General features: G+C 38.4%; 1 protein-coding gene across 3 annotated transcripts in view; it reads left to right on the top strand.

The window, feature by feature from the left end:
* Positions 1–7,627: 7,627 nt before the first annotated feature.
* Positions 7,628–16,133, top strand: part of gabbr1b (gamma-aminobutyric acid (GABA) B receptor, 1b) — a 282,328-nt gene continuing 273,822 nt past the window's right edge. The window contains exon 1 of one of the 3 annotated variants that reach the window (XM_049475291.1): positions 7,628–8,517. The gene's annotated coding sequence lies outside the window, so the exon portion shown is untranslated. The remainder of the gene's footprint in view (positions 8,518–16,133) is intronic. The other 2 variants (XM_022683111.2, XM_022683110.2) reach the window with 2 other exon arrangements.

The raw sequence follows: 16,133 nt of genomic DNA, 5'->3' as shown, positions 1-16,133 counted from the left end.
TAAATACTCATTATGTTAAATATGTTGGTACCACTTTAAAATAAGACTACCTTTATAAATGTTTATAAATGGTTTGCAATTTGTTTATTAATGGTTACTAATTAGGTTGTAAATGCCTTAAAAATCATTAATAATCAGTTATAACACATATGTAGAAATGGCAACAATATAGATGGCTGTGGGTTCACTATTTGATAAACAACAGCTCATTGTTGCCCTTTCTACGTATGTGTTATAACTGATTATTAATGATTTTTAGGGCATTTATAACCTAATTAGTAACCATTAATAAACTAATTGTAAACCATTTATAAACCCTTTATGAAGGTAGTCTTATTTTAAAGTGGTACCAATATGTTATAGTAAAATGTGGAATAGATTGCTATCTAAAAAGTATTGTATTAATTAATTAATTAATTAATTAAATAGATTTTCATTTGTAAATCAAATGATTTAGTATTGTGTAGATTCTAATTGTATATACAAATGTATATATAACTTTTATTAAGCCTACTAAGCCTACATAATCGTTAGTTGATAGCTGCTATTTCTCCATTATGATATGTGTCTAACTTTGTGTTTGTGGACACCTACTTGACCATTTCTTCTTCTGACATCAAGCGTATTAATTATTATTGGAGGAACAGCTTTCTGCTGTTGTGGAAAAGCTTTACACTAGTTGTTGTAACATTGCTGAGAAGGTCTGTTAGCTGATAGGCACTAGAGCAGTAGTGAGGTCTGCTACTGATGTTAGATGCTCAGCTTAGCATTACAAACGCCATTCCAACTCATCCCACCGGTATTGGATGTATCTCCTCTGTTCTAGAGAACAGAGTTTCTCAGATCCACAGCCCAGTGCTGGAGGGCTTTATATCCTTCTAGCCAAGGCCTGGGTACTGAGTGTATGGTGAGCTTAGTCTCAGGTGTTGAGTTCCAGAACGTCTCGTTCTATGGGCAGTGCTTTCTATTAGCTATGCACTAAATATTTGGCAAAAAGCACCTCCAGTGTTTGTGAGGAGTGAAGAAAAGTGTCAGCAGACAAGTTGAAGTAACTTTTTACAAACTACTTGAATAATAAATGAAACAAAATAATGTATTTAGCATCATTTATCACGTTTGTTATTAGTTTATTACCCTTTGTTTTCCAGCTAAAATATACAATACATGCTATACAGGGCTAGGATAGTAAACTAACAAAGCCTTAGCCTTACCATAAGACTGGCTGCATTTTTTTTGTGTAAATTTTACTCACATATGGCTTGATTAGCACTGCTCAAATAAATTCATGATCAAAACTGCCCTGCTCAAGTAAATTCATGATTAAAACTGCCCTGCTCAAGTAAATTCATGATTAAAACTGCCCAGCTCAAGTAAATTCTTGATTAAAATAGCACTGCTCAAGTAAATTCATAATTAAAATTGCAATGCTCAAGTAAATTCATGATTAAACTAGCACTGCTCAAGTAAATTCATGATTAAAATAGCACTGCTCAAGTAAATTTATTATTAAAATTGCACTGCTCAAGTAAATTTATGAATACAATTGCACTGCTCACTAGTGATAGTAGAAGTCCTAATGAGTGGGTTGGGTACTTGGTCTTGTAAATTGGGAGAAAATTGGATAAAAAAATATATATGTTATTTAAATATATATATATATATATATGATTAGAGTAGTACTGCTGAGGTAAATGTTTTGTGCTTTGTTGGCTTGTCTGCTGGGATGTTAAAATATTAAGTGTTCTGTAAATATTTGTAAGGTGAATTTTGCTTTTGTTTTGAACACAAAAGGAAGAGATCAGAATGTTGAGGAGCTCTGTTTAACTTGAATCTACCACTTTCCAAAGAAGAGGATCTGTGTCTATGATTGAAGAAGCAAGATTTAAAACATCCATCAGCTCTTTCTTTTTTGTGAAGGGATACTCACTACCAGAATATCTTTATCCTGAGGAATGGCTCAGTTATGAAGCTCCGGTGAAGCAAAAAATGTGCCTGTGCTTGTGAGGTTTACTGTGCTGCCATGCTTGTAGATTAGCTCCTAATCTAACATCTTCTCTGACAGTCTCACAGCATCAAATCCATCTGTTTCACCAGAGCTCTACAACAGAGTTTCCCTGCACACCTTGCCATTGGTAAGAGCAGATGTACGAATGTTTGGGTGGATGTTTTAAATGTATCTCCTTCAACCACAGCTGCAGCTCTATAAAGGTTAAAAATCCTGTTGAAGTGTTCGGTTAGTATAGCTAGTAGTATAGTATAGCTTTAGACTGCATTCACTTTTTCACTTAAATGTGACACAACCAAAAACCATTTTATATAAACAGACCAGAAATTCAATCACAACTGCAGAAAAAAAAACTTCCGAAAGGAGGCAGATTAAGGAAAATTGGGGCAGCAAATAGAGCACCAGATTTTAATGACAGGATTGTGATTTCGATACCCAGGTTTGACAAGATACAATTTTTGGACCCCTGAGCAGGGCTTTAACCCTCATTGCACCCTAGCTGCCTCACCAATGGGTGCCCACCACTCCAGGTGTGTGTGATCACTGTATTACTGTATAAGTGTATGTGCTCAATGCTCATTGATTCCTTTCACCCCACCAACAGTCTGTTTCACATCTTGCATCTTAATTGTTTTAATAGCAACAGTGTTTGTGACTATATCTATGCTAATGGGCATGGTGGTCTGGAGATGAGGTGTGTTCAGGAAAATGTCTTGTGTATTGCTATGTTGGCAATGGGAAACAACCAAGGCAGACATCAACCATCAGATGTTAATGGCTATCTTGGCAGTGAATTCTCAACACAGGCATGTGCCCAATGAGTGTACACCATTGTTTGTTATGCACACATGAACGCACAGCAGTGCACAAACTCGTAGTGTGTGCCTGTTGGCAACTATGCAAACTTTTACATAAACAATAAACAAAATGAGCGAGTGTGAAAAAGCAGGTCATTTTCCTCTGCTAAGAAGCGTTGGATGCGTCCATGTATCTGCACCCCTAAATAGCAATTCGCCAAAGTCAGAGCTCATCTGGTGATTGAGAGAATGGCAAGTGATGTCCAAAACGCCCAAAAAAAGCAGTTCAAGATGCGCAAGACATACTTTTCCCGTTGTTACGATAGCAACGACACACTGCCATGCCCTAAATCAAGCTGCGCAGTTGACGGCTCACGTAAAAAACGCTAAAATATGGCCCATTCTGACCAAATTCTGTTTGTCTAAAAATTGATCTTTTGTTTTCTCCTTAAAATGTAAATAAATGTACAGGGGTTGGACAATAAAACTGAAACACCTGTCATTTTAGTGTGGGAGGTTTCATGGCTAAATTGGAGCAGCCGGGTGGCCAATCTTCATTAATTGCACATTGCACCAGTAAGAGCAGAGTGTGAAGGTTCAATTAGCAGGGTAAGAGCACAGTTGTGCTCAAAATATTGCAATGCACACAACATTGTGGGCGACATACCAGAGTTCAAAAGAGAACAAATTGTTGGTGCACGTCTTGCTGGCACATCTGTGACCAAGACAGCAAGCCTTTGTGATGTATCAAGAGCCACGGTATCCAGGGTAACGTCAGCATACCACCAAGAAGGACCAACCACATCTAACAGGATTAACTGTGGACGCTGTAAGAGGAAGCTGTCTGAAAGTGATGTTCGGGTGCTAACCCGGATTGTATCCAGAAAACATAAAACCACGGCTGCCCAAATCATGGCAGAATTCAATGTGCACCTCAACTCTCCTGTTTCCACCAGAACGGTCTGTCGGGACAATAAATTATTGTGGTCTAAAACCAGGTGTTTCAGTTTCATTGTCCAACCCCTGCATTGTATGCTACAGTGGCCGAATCCACCGTAATCCATAATTATAAGGCATGTCTGAATACTTTTGAGCATGTAGTGTATCAGTAAGCAATATAAAGTCTAAAGAAAATTGAATTCAGAGTGTTATGGTTGCAACTAGCTGACAATGAGCTGTCTGAGAGAGTGACTGCATATAGAAACACATAGTATTATTGTATTGTGGTGTAGGTCTTTATGCAAATGCGTGTTCCCTACAGTGGAATTGTAGAAGTATATTTATGTAAATTGCTTTATGGCACAGCGTGTCTTTCCATATGTAAATAAGGAAGTCTTTGGAAAAAAAAAAGAGAGAAAAAAAAACAATTTCCCCCTTCAGTATAATGAAGCGTATTCCAGCATAATGCACTGTTTGGGCAAATCAGAGGCTTTTGTTTCGAGAGCGTGACTGGATGCGTGTGTGGATGAGCTATTACAGTAGTGTATCCAGACACTATTGCCCTTTCCTGTCTCCACATGACTGTGCCAGTGTGGGTGTGTTTGCATGTGAGCTGTGAAAGCTGAGCGTGATTTCTACAAATGAAGAAGAAGAAGAGGAAGATCAGCGCTCATATGTTCAGTAGTCTGCTGTAGAGGAGAGCAGGGGGTGCAGACTAACACTGGGTATAATGTATTATGAATATGAATAATGCAAAGTATATATATATGTGTGTGTGTAAGTTTGGGTGCCCTTGGCCAAATTACACATTTTGTTGTGTTTGTTATTTAAAAATAACTACAGTATTTATGATTAATCAAACATAAAAAAAATCATCCCTCTATTAAAAAATAAATAAAAATGAACTTCTATCTCCTGGTCGCAGCTGTAAGATCCTGTAGTGTCTGAACCCTTCCTGTGCAGCTTTACCCCTCGTTCACGCTGTGTTCTGCTTATTACACCTCCGTCAGTGCTTCCAAAGGAAGAGCAGAGTCTCTCTAAGGAAAGGCAGGACTGACTAAAACACTGACAGAAGACTGCACATATTGAAGTGGGTTATATAATTACATTTGACCATATTCATAATAAAATTGTGGTAGTGATGATGAACAGTTTGCTTTTTTTAATAGAATGTGGAAAATATCAGTGCTTAAAGAACACCAGCCCGACCTCCACAGTTCCCCTGAACTGCAATTTCCTAATGACCTTCCACACTGTAGAAACATTTGGTGTGACAGATCCTATATTTTTCGGTGGAAATTTGCCAAAGTGTTCCAAATTAGGCGCACAAACCAGAATGAAGCCCATTCCGCATTGTTGAAAAAGTGCTATCAGTGGTCTCTGCCTTGTCATCTTAGGGAGTTTCAGATTTTAAGTCTTGATTTCTTTCTGTGGTTCTTTCTCAAGCCCATAGAAAGCAGTTTCTCAGTTTGAGTCTTGGTTTCCTCTCTTTGGTTATCCCTTATGCTGTTAGGGTTTCTCCTTTTGAGATTTGGCTTCACTAGGTGGTCTTTTCCTCATCCTCTAGGAGAATGTCCCCCTTTGAGTCTTGGTTCCTCTGAGTGGTATCTTCCTCAATCTTTAAGAGAGTTCTTCTTTTGAGTCTTGGATCTACTCCATGGTTCGTTCTAATGCTCCTAAAATGTTTCTTCTTTTGAGATTTAATTCCTTTAATAGTATCTTCTCATGGACTCCCTGTCAGGGAGTTTCTCAAATTGGGTCTTGGTTCCACTCACTGTTTATTCTTAGTTTCTCTCTGTGGTTCTTTCTCATGCTCTTAGAAAGAAGTTTTTCAGTTTGAGTCTTGGTTCCGCTTTCATTTTCACTTCTCCTTTTGAGTTTTAACTTCACTCAGAGGTCCATTTCTTGTCCTCTTTATAAATTTAGTAAAAAAAAAAATCCCATTTTCTACCAATTTAGATAGTCCAATTGTCCCACCCATTCAGCTACTACTCAGCTGTATATCCCCCATCACAAGTGATGCTACAACATAAGGAGGGTAAAGACTAGCACATGCCTCCTCTGACACATGTGAAGTCAGCCACTGCTTCTTTTTGAACTGCTGCTGATGTATCATTTCCGAGTAGCATCACAGCGCACTCGGAGGAAAGCGCAGCAGCTTGATTCCAACACATCAGCTCACAGACAGTTTGGGCTTCAGCAGCTGATGGCAAGCTACATGATCGGGATTCAAACCAGCAATCTCTCGTTCATAGTGGCAGCACTTTAGATTGCTGGACCACTCAACGCCCTCTTCCAGTAGCTCTTTTGGAATGCTTTGGGACAAATGTCAGTTGTGCAGAATGTTAAAAAAAATTATATAAATGAATTCAATATTTGCACTCAAACTGTAGACCAGCTGTTCTGTAGCCCTCTGGACTTTGCCCAGAAGTTTCTCTGGCTGCTCTGAGGTCGGCCGATCGATCAGTGGCTGCACAGCCTTTACTGACCAGCTCTATAATTGAACATTTTCATGCAGCCTCAGCATCGCTTGATGAATGTTTGTCTCACTGTAAACTCAGATATCCTTTTCAGCCTCCATGACTCATCCTCCCCTTCCACTGCCAAGGCACGGAGCGGCAGGATTTAGAGCTGTGTGTGCTCTCGCCGTGTGTGTGGATGGCTCTTACGCCGAACAAGAGCTGTAATGAATAGTAATAAACTGGTTAATCCCTGCAGTGACAAAAGGGGGTTCCAGCACGGGCTGATCTTTGTCGTTCCTCGTAATGAAATCTCACCCAGAAGCTCCAGCAGCACCAAGTGTGTGTATTATGCTCACACAATGACTACATACATCAAACTGACACCACACAGGGGGCGAGGGGGGGTTAACAACGGAGCGTTTTGATTGGCCGCCCTGTCTGTAAGCCATCAGCTCAGTGGGGGGTGGGGGGAGCCGGTTGCTCTATTTATCCAGGATGGGATCACACCATCTGTCTCTCCATCAGCCAATCAGCTCTAATTCCCTCTTTCCACCAGCCTCATCTTTATCATGATGTTGGGAGTGTTTGAGTTTCCCCCAAATGTATTCTGGCCAGCCCCACCCCCCTGTGTTGTGATTGGCTGAGTGGATCTTAACCTCTGCTCAAAGATTGGCTGGTAGTGGGTCCTTTCCTGCACTTTGCTTGGTTGAAAAGATCCTGGCTCCTTCAATGTAACTGGCTAATAATGCCTCTTATCATAAGCTGTGATTGGCTAATAGACTACCATTTACTGTTCTGTGATGGATAATAGTGTCCCTTCTAATAGTGTATCTCATCATGTGCTCAGGCTGACTAACAGTGACCCTCCTTCTGTCATGTGACTGGCTAATAGTGACCCTATCCTTTGCTGTGATTGGCTAATAGCCTCAATTCTTTCGTGCTGTGATGGTCTAATAAGGTCTTTTTGTGCTTTAATAATGCCAATTCCTTGTGCTGTGATAATGTCACTTTCTTGTGCTGTGATATTGTTACTGGTGATGTGAGTGACAAATAATATAAATTAACTTGTGCTGTGATAGTTTCAATCTCTTGTAATATAAATTTTCTTGTGACGTGACTAATAGCACCAATCACCTATACTATGATAATGCCACCTTCTTGTTCTGTGATTGGCTTATGATGTCTCTCTTCTTTGCTGTGATTGGTTTGTAATTCCAATTTCTCGTGCTGTGATTGCCTGCTCTGTGACTGGCTAATTAGGCTTAGACCATGCTCCAATCAAAGATTAGAGTAGTACTCGTTTAGCCAGTCATAAAATTGGGGGCGGGGCTTGTGCGGATACGGGCGGGAAAAAAAATAACGAATTTTGTATCGCGTGGGCTTCAGAGCGTGGACTGCAGAGAGAGAGAGAGAGATAGAGAGAGAGAGAGAGCTGGGAAGAGTAACGTTGCGTCTCTACGTGACGTCGTAAGAGAGAGAGGGGGATTGAGTGTAGAGAGAGAGAGAGAGAGGAGGGGATATCAGGTATGGTGCTCCGTCGTCCTGCGTGTGAAGCTCATCGTGTGGATTTTCCCTGGTTCGCGTCGCTGTCTCTCAGTCACTCTGCTGTGTGAGTGTGTGTTGTGCTCGCTCGCAGCCTCTCTCTCAGTGTGTGTGTGTGTCGCTTCAGCCTCTACTGAGATTTTTCCTCTCTCTCTCTTTTCCTGTCAGTCGACAGCAACATGGCACATTTTGCACTGGCGCTCGAGCCGCTCGTGAGTATGATGGTGTGTAGACCGTTCGCAGCTCTGAGCCGTTTCTGAGGGGTGTGTGTGTGAGAGAGAGAGTGTGTGTGTGCTGGGGGGCATTTGTCTCATGTGTTGTCAGTCGACAGTTTTTATTTTTTAAATCCAGCAATACGTTTAACGAGGACACTCGACTGTATTTAACTGCTAGTGAGCAAGTTAGCACAATATATAAGCTATAAACTCATTATCCCCCCTCCACCAAACATCAGACTGTTAGCGAGCTGTAGTGTCAGAGTCAGCCTGAGCGTCTGACAGCAGACCATCGTGGACCATCATCGCTACACATCTTCTCCAGTCTCGACGTTTCAACACGCAATACTGACTGTGTTATCAATATTTTTCAAGCAATTTTATTGACGAGCTGCTGTGAGACTTTATTATTATTTCCAATGCAACTGAAAGAAGAAAGAGAAGGAGCTTCTTCAACCTGAGCATCTTTTTTCCCACACACTGGATTCTTCAGGCTCCTCTGAATATAGTAGGATCTTCTTCACGTTCTCACAAACAGACGGAAGCGAAACACAAAAGTAAGTGGCTGTTTTGCGGTTTTCCCATTTTCTCCCCCCTCTCTGTTTTGCATTTATAAACTTGCTGGTTGCACCGTGTGTGTGTGTGTGTGTGTGTGTGTGTATGTGGGAGGGTGTAAAACTAATACACACAAATAATAATGTAGGAGAAGATGAGACTGACTGCTTTGATGGAGCTGGACTGAACTGCTCAGATTACTCAGATCTCACTTGCTACTTGCATGGACTAGGTGTTTACCTTGGTTCACTTAAAAAAAAAATATATATATATATTTATTTCACTATTTGACTTGAGTAACAGTTAGGGTGTAATCTGAAGGGGGTGGGGTGCTTAAGGGAGGATTCTCTCAAAATTAGTGATAACTAGCACGCCCCCACCCACCCACACCTCTTGTAAACTGTCCTCCCCCTTTTCCAGTCCTTTTGGATCAATGTGTGCATTGTAATTATAATATTTTAATATATAATATTTTAAGAGCTTATATTTTGACATACAAGCAAATCTATCTAATCAAATCAATTCATGGCATAATATATTACCAAATATATTAGTATGTATTTTACTAATTATCTTATCAGCAAAAGGCAGAGCCTTTTAATTTATTTATGGGGGGACAATTCTGTTGAACTGTGAACTGTTCAATTGTCCTCCCCTTTTCCACCCCTTTTGGATCAATGTGTGGATTGTAATAAAAGCAAAAATGTGGAAAGGTATAATTTCTTACCATAATAGATTGCCATAGAGGCATATCTTTATAATCCATTCTAATCTAATAAATTCCTAGCATCATATTAAGATATTAGTACTTATTTTACTATGGCCTTATCAGCAACAGACAGAGCTTAATTTGAGGGAGGTCCATTCTGTCAAAATTAGTGACAACAAACACCCCCCTCTTGTAAACTGTCTGATTGTCCTCCCCTTTTCCACCCCCTTTGGATCAATGAGATGGTTGTAATAATAGCCTCATTACAAGAGTTTCAGATTTACTGAGCACTTATATTTTGTTGTATACAAACTAATGTTCTTTCTGATGAATGTTCATTCTGACGAAAGCATCATATGTACAGCCCCGGGAAAAATAAAAGGACACTTAAAAATGATGAGTTTCTTTGATTTACCTAACTGAAAACTTCTGGAATATAATCAAGAGGAAGATTGATGATTACAAGCCATCAAACCAAGCTGAACTGCTTGAATTTTTGTACTAGGGGTGGCATAAAGTTATCCAAAAGCAGTGTGTAAGACTGGTGGAGGAGAACATGCCAAGATGCATGAAAACTGTGATTAAAACCAGGTTATTCCACCAAATATTGATTTCTGAATTTTGTGAATGTGAACTTTGTTTTCTTTGCATTAATTAAGGTCTGAAAGCTCTGCATCTTTTTTGTTATTTCATCCATTTCTCATTTTCTGCTAAATAAAAAATGCTCTAAATGACAATATTTTTTTTGGAATTTGGGAGAAATGTTGTCCGTAGTTTATAGAATAAAACAACAACGTTCATTTTACTCAAACATATACCTATAAATAGCAAAATCAGAGAAACTTGATTCAGAAACGGAAGTGGTCTCTTTATTAATTACAGAGCTGTGTATGTATATAGCTCCCCCCACATTCAGTGCATAACCTCCTCTTCAGCATCCATAATTAAACCAAATCCTACAGTTTGACTTTTAAGGAACTGTAAACAAACCAGATGTAGCAGACTCTTCTTTCTCTAATCTCACTTGCAAATATCTGACACACAAAATAGCACTAATAAGGGTCAGGATAGCTAGAATGGCTTGAAAAACCCTTAGATATGCACAATTGAACATTATGTTGAGTGGTTCTGTGGGCTGCTTCTGTGGTGTATGTACAGACACAAAAAAACAGCATGAATGAATGGACAACACGCTCTTAAAGGGGGAACTCCACTATTCATTTTTACCCTCATATTATCTGCATACTTTAGTTTTTCAGAGATAAACTAATTAATTCAGAGCAGGCTTGGTTTTATTTGTTTCTTTTTACGAATGTACTAACTTGACAATATCTACAATAGTGGTAATCATAAGCATAGTCACTATATAAACTGTCCAAAACCACCCTTCTTTGAGAACTATCTTTGCCTGACAGTGCCCTGCAAGTACCTCTCTACATTAAAAAATATTTTTGGCCAAAGGCTTCCTAAAACAATTATTTAAACCAGCGCTTCAGGCATGAAGTAATGAGGCTGCTATTACAGACATTGAACTCTTCAGATGTCTGTTGACATTCATCACCACTGTGAATAAATCTGCTTCTAATACAGAATCTTTTACCACAAATTACTTCTTTAGTGTTAAATTATACAGAGATTTTGAACAGTCAGTAACATATAAAGGACTCGGACTCTTTTCTAAAACTAGTGAAAGAAGCCGCCATGGAACAGGTGTACTCATTCTTGGTCCTGAAGATCTTCCACCCTGCAGAGTTTACCTCCCACTCTAACCTCACACACCTGATCCAGGTAATTAAGATTCAGATATACATGAACATTCCAGACTTAGGTGTGTTATATTTGAAATCTCCAGAGTGGTGGATTTCCACAGCCGTGTCTCAGTATGTTTTCTTGTGTGCATTCCAGTACTCAAAAACACATCTTTCAAGAACAGTTAAAGTTCCTGTTCTGTATTGTCATATCGCCCAGCCCTAGTGTTCCTAGTGGGTGTGAAGAACCTATACAGAACCTATAAAAAAATCAGTATCTGAATCAGTTTCTCTGATTTTGCTATTCATAGGTATCTGTTTGAGTAAACAGTTCATTCTATAAACTACAGAGAAACATTTCTCCCAAATTCCAAATAAAAATTTTGTCATTTAAAGCATTTATTTGAAGAAAATGAGAAATGCCTGAAATGACAAAGAAAATCTCTTCAGACCTCAAATAATGATCTCCTCCACCAGTCTTACACACTGCTTTTGGATAACTTTATGCCACTTCTGGTGTAAAAATTCAAGCAGTTCAGCTTGGTTTGATGCCTTGTGATCACCCATCTTCCTCTTGATTATATTCCAGAATTGTTTCAAATTAGGTAAAATCAAAGAAACTTCTAATTTGTAAGTGCTCTCAATTTTTTTTCAGAGTTGTATGTCAACTTTTTTTAATCCTTTAGCATGTTCTTAGTTATGGCTGCATCGTTTTAGCTTCATCGTCAGCATCAGCATAGTCATCATCACAATGTACACAAGCACAAAAATAATATGACAGGATATGCAGCTTCAGAAAGAATTAAGGAAAATTATACTAACTTTACATATTACAAATTTACACTGTTTTCTTTTTCTATGACATATCTACCTACCGTCATTTATTGTACTCCAATCTTCTATACACAGGGGACATTTGTAATATCATGACGTGTAGTATCATTGTCATCTGGAGAAATCTGTTGAAATTCCTGTGTTTTATAATATTGCAGTTAGAGTTTGGCAATGAGACAATATTTTAGCACATTGTGATAAATTCTGGTAATTATTAATGCTTTAAAAACACTTTTCATTACAGAGAGTTTAAGAGTCCAGTATAATTTGAGTAAAATGCACTGTACTACTATCAGATATTTATATATAGATTTTTTTAGGAGTCTGCCACTACTTATGCATTTTGTTTTTGTGTCATGACCAATATATCGTGATAAAATCATGTATCAGGAAAACATTTATAAATATCATTATCAAATCACCCACCCCTAATCCCTATATGTATATTGCAGAACAGAAAATTATAATTTCAGTTTTTCCAAATACAAACACAAAACACAACCACATTTATATGTACACTCCAGATTAAGGGTATGTGTTAAGGTGTTAAGGGTATGTTATGTCAAGTGTAAATACGGATAACAAGATCAGCAAATTTACATATCATACATTTAAGATGTGCAAAATATGTGCAAAGTATCTGTAGTGCTGTCACTGTTTCCCCCTCAGTGTCCTTTACAGTGATGCACTGATAGCAGACTGAGAGGCATCTTACAAACACACACACACACACGCACACACACACACACACGCTGAAGTCCGGCTCTGATCTCCCCTGCAGGGCCGCTCTGTTACACACATCCATCACAGCTGGGGGCATGACGACCTCGAGTGAGATGCTGTGTGAATGTTTCAGGCTTTTTTTGTCCTCCTTTGTTGTCGGAGATGAAGTGACAAGTTTGCTTTTGCTGGATTGGCAGATGTGTGGAGTTTTGGGAACACAGTCAGAAGATCCAGGTCCACAGCTGTAGCATGCTGCTGCTTATTGATTGAGTGCATGTTGATTTTTGAAGCAAGCAGCTCGCAGTGTGTAACGAAACACCTGACGTGTGTATCTCTCATAGAGATGCATTTGTAGCTCTGCAGGGGAAGATGTTATACATCCTGTGGTGCTGATTTAGGTGGGTATATCCCCAGTTTTTGCATTTTAATGATGCATATGTTTCAAACTGACAGAACTACATAACTACATTAGATATGAGCCTACAAGTCCTGTATTAGTGGATTGCCTGGATATATATATATATATATTCTTCATTTGCATACCTTTTTAGACTTCTTAATTTTTTACTTATCAGTGAGGCATGCACTGAAATAAACATTATTGCATGAGATATGTTCAAATGTTTTTTTATCTCTAAAATTGTATCTGGCTTTTAAAAGAAAAGGGAAAATTTAAGAAAAAGGAAGATATATAAAATATTATTGAACACTGATCATTCTAATCATCCCAGCAGGCATACCTAACCACAATATTGCTTGGTATGATTTATTCATTAGTGTTACCATAAGAGCCGAGTCCAGACCAGGACTGGGAATCTCTAAGGGTTGAGTCAAGACCAAGACTTTTAGTAGTCGAGTCCAAAGTTGAGAACAAGACTAAGAGTGGCCAAAATTAAGATTTTTAAAAATATATTTTATTAATTAATTGGTAATTCCTTGTACAGTATTGTTTAATATCTGTCAATGTAAATATTACATTTAATAATCTATAGCTTAAACTGATTAATTATTATTGTTAAACTCTTGAAACAAGTATAAGGTCAGTGTAATACCATAAAATGTTAAAATATAAATAAATACATAATAATAAATAATAGGGGTGTGATGAGATCTCATGCCACAAGGCGTGATATTGAGATTTGGTCATAGGTCTGTATAGAACCTTCAAGGGGGGTTGCCAGTTGAATACAAAACCCTCACTGGGAGAATGTGACAATGGTACTAGGGTCTAAAAGGAATTAATGTGAGATCATACAGGAGATCGGTTGTAGGGTTTATAGTAAAACTGGCTGCAGTATATACAGCATACTGTTCTGTATTTTACTGCATATGATAAATCATAGTTAATTTTAAAAAAATGTAAAAATTGATTGACATCCATTACAAGATGATGACTTATAAATATTTAAATATTCATCTGCAGTTTTGCATTTTGTGAGTTTCTGTCAAATAAAATATTTTTAATCATATATTTCATCTTTGAAATAAAAAAAAAGTCTTGTCCTCTAAACCCAATATTGTGTATTGTCTCGTCCTTGTGAAGCCATAATAGTGTTTTATCTCGCCTCACTCTGTCACGTCTTAGCCCTGTCTCATGTCTCTGTTTGTGTCCCACGTGACCTGTGCCCCTGTGTTCTGTCTCAGTACTTTTCCATGTGTTTCTCATTTGTAGCTCCGCCCCTGCCCCAGGTGTTTCCAATTCTAGTGTGTTTCCTGTTTGTTAAATAGGTCCCCTGTGCCACTTGTCCTCCGTCGGTCTTTGCACTAACCTCTGTTGTTTTGTCTCTCTGTGTTTCTCCGCGTCTCTATAACCCTAGCTCCGTGTTTATTCCTAGTTTGTTTCCTGTGCTCCTTATTCCGTGTTTTTCTCTGTTTATCTCTAGTTCCCTGTTATTTTCATTTGTTTTCTCCCTTGCCCTGCTCAGTTTAGTTTTCCTAATCTTGTTTAGCTTCTTGTTTATTTTCTTGTATATATTTATCCCTGCCCAGTTTAGTTTTGTATTTATCCAGTCCCTCGTTTGTTTCTTTGTTTATTTACTCCCTGTTTGTTTATCATTAGTACTTCTTGTTTGTTTAGTTTATGTTCTCTAGTTTCACTGGTTTGTTTTGGTTTTTGGTTATTTGTTTATCTAGTTTTAATTTATTTGGTTCACTCCCTTGTTCCTTGTATATATCTCCCTGTTTTATGTTTTCGTGTTTACTTGTTCCTTGTTTACTTGTTATTTATTTATTAAATTATTGTTTATTGATTTCACCCTACCTGCACTTGCGTCCGTCTCCTCGTCTCCCTGCCTGGGTCACCCCCTTTTTGACACACTCTCTGAACCCCAATATCATGTTTTATCTCGTCTCGCTCTCTGGAACCCAGTATCTTGTCTAATTCTGTTTCATCCTCGTAAACTCAATATTGTTTTTCGTCTCCTGCTCGTAAACTCAATGTAATGTCTCACTGTGTCTCGTCCTTGTAAACCCAATATTGTGTCTCGTCTCATCCTCGTGAATAATTTATTCATGTCTCATCTTGTCCTCGTAAACCCAATATCATGTCTTGTCTCATGCTCCTAAACCCAGAATAATGTCTCATCTTGTCTCATCCTCAAAAACCCAATATTCTGTCTCGTCTGGTCCTTGTGAACCCAATATCTTGTTGTATCTTGTCTCATCCTCGTAAACCCAATATCATGTCTCGTCCTTGTTAACCCAATATTGTGTCTTGTCTTCATTAACCCAATATTGTGTTTCGTCCTTGTGAACCCAATATTGTGTCTCATCTTATCTCGTCTTGTGAGATCGTCTCGTCCCTCCCCTAATAAATAAGATATTACTTTTATATTTTATGTTATAACAGCCATTTCTGAGTCCACCTCACCTTGAGACCAAGACAAGTCCAATTGTAAAGAACGCTCCAAATAAATTGTCCATCACATTGCTTCTTCCAGAGGCAGAATATATCTGCCCAGCATCATTTATTGTACTCCACTCTTCGATACATGGAGTGAATTATACATATTTCATGTTTTATGGCTGATTTATGAAAAAACAAGTAACGAAACATAAATAAATGAATACGTTTGCAGTGAATATCACAGTAAAACCTGCTGCTTATTCTGTCTACTTTACATCAAGTGAAGGTCTTGATGTAAATGTGGTTCTCCTCTGGCGTTGTTCCAGCAACCCGTTGTAGCAGAGTGCACTTGACCGTGTGCTACAGGTGTGTCAGGCGGAGATTAGGTTGTGAAACACTGGAGTATTATTCGACTGTACGCCTGCACATGTTCACAGCCCTGACAGCACGCTCTCCGTGAGGTTAGATCCTGTGAGTAGAGAACTAAACGAATATTAATGAGTCGTTTGACACAAATATGTCCTCAGAAGCGAGCTGACCTTTTAGTGTGACGTAAGAACATGCTGAGGAGAAGCGAGAAAGCAGCTGGAGAAAGAGAGAGAGAGAAAGGGGGAGAAAAAGAGAGAGTGAAAGAGAAAATGAGCAACAAATGTCACTGCTAAAGCTAAAATTATAATATACACATTATAAAATTATAGCTTTTTAATATATTTTAATTCTATTTAACTTTATTTTTTAAACCTATTTTTAGTGTATATT

This window comes from Astyanax mexicanus, chromosome 3 (assembly GCF_023375975.1).
Source record: "Astyanax mexicanus isolate ESR-SI-001 chromosome 3, AstMex3_surface, whole genome shotgun sequence".
Classification (NCBI taxonomy): domain Eukaryota; kingdom Metazoa; phylum Chordata; class Actinopteri; order Characiformes; family Acestrorhamphidae; genus Astyanax; species Astyanax mexicanus.
This window is presented reverse-complemented; position numbering and strand designations above follow the sequence as displayed.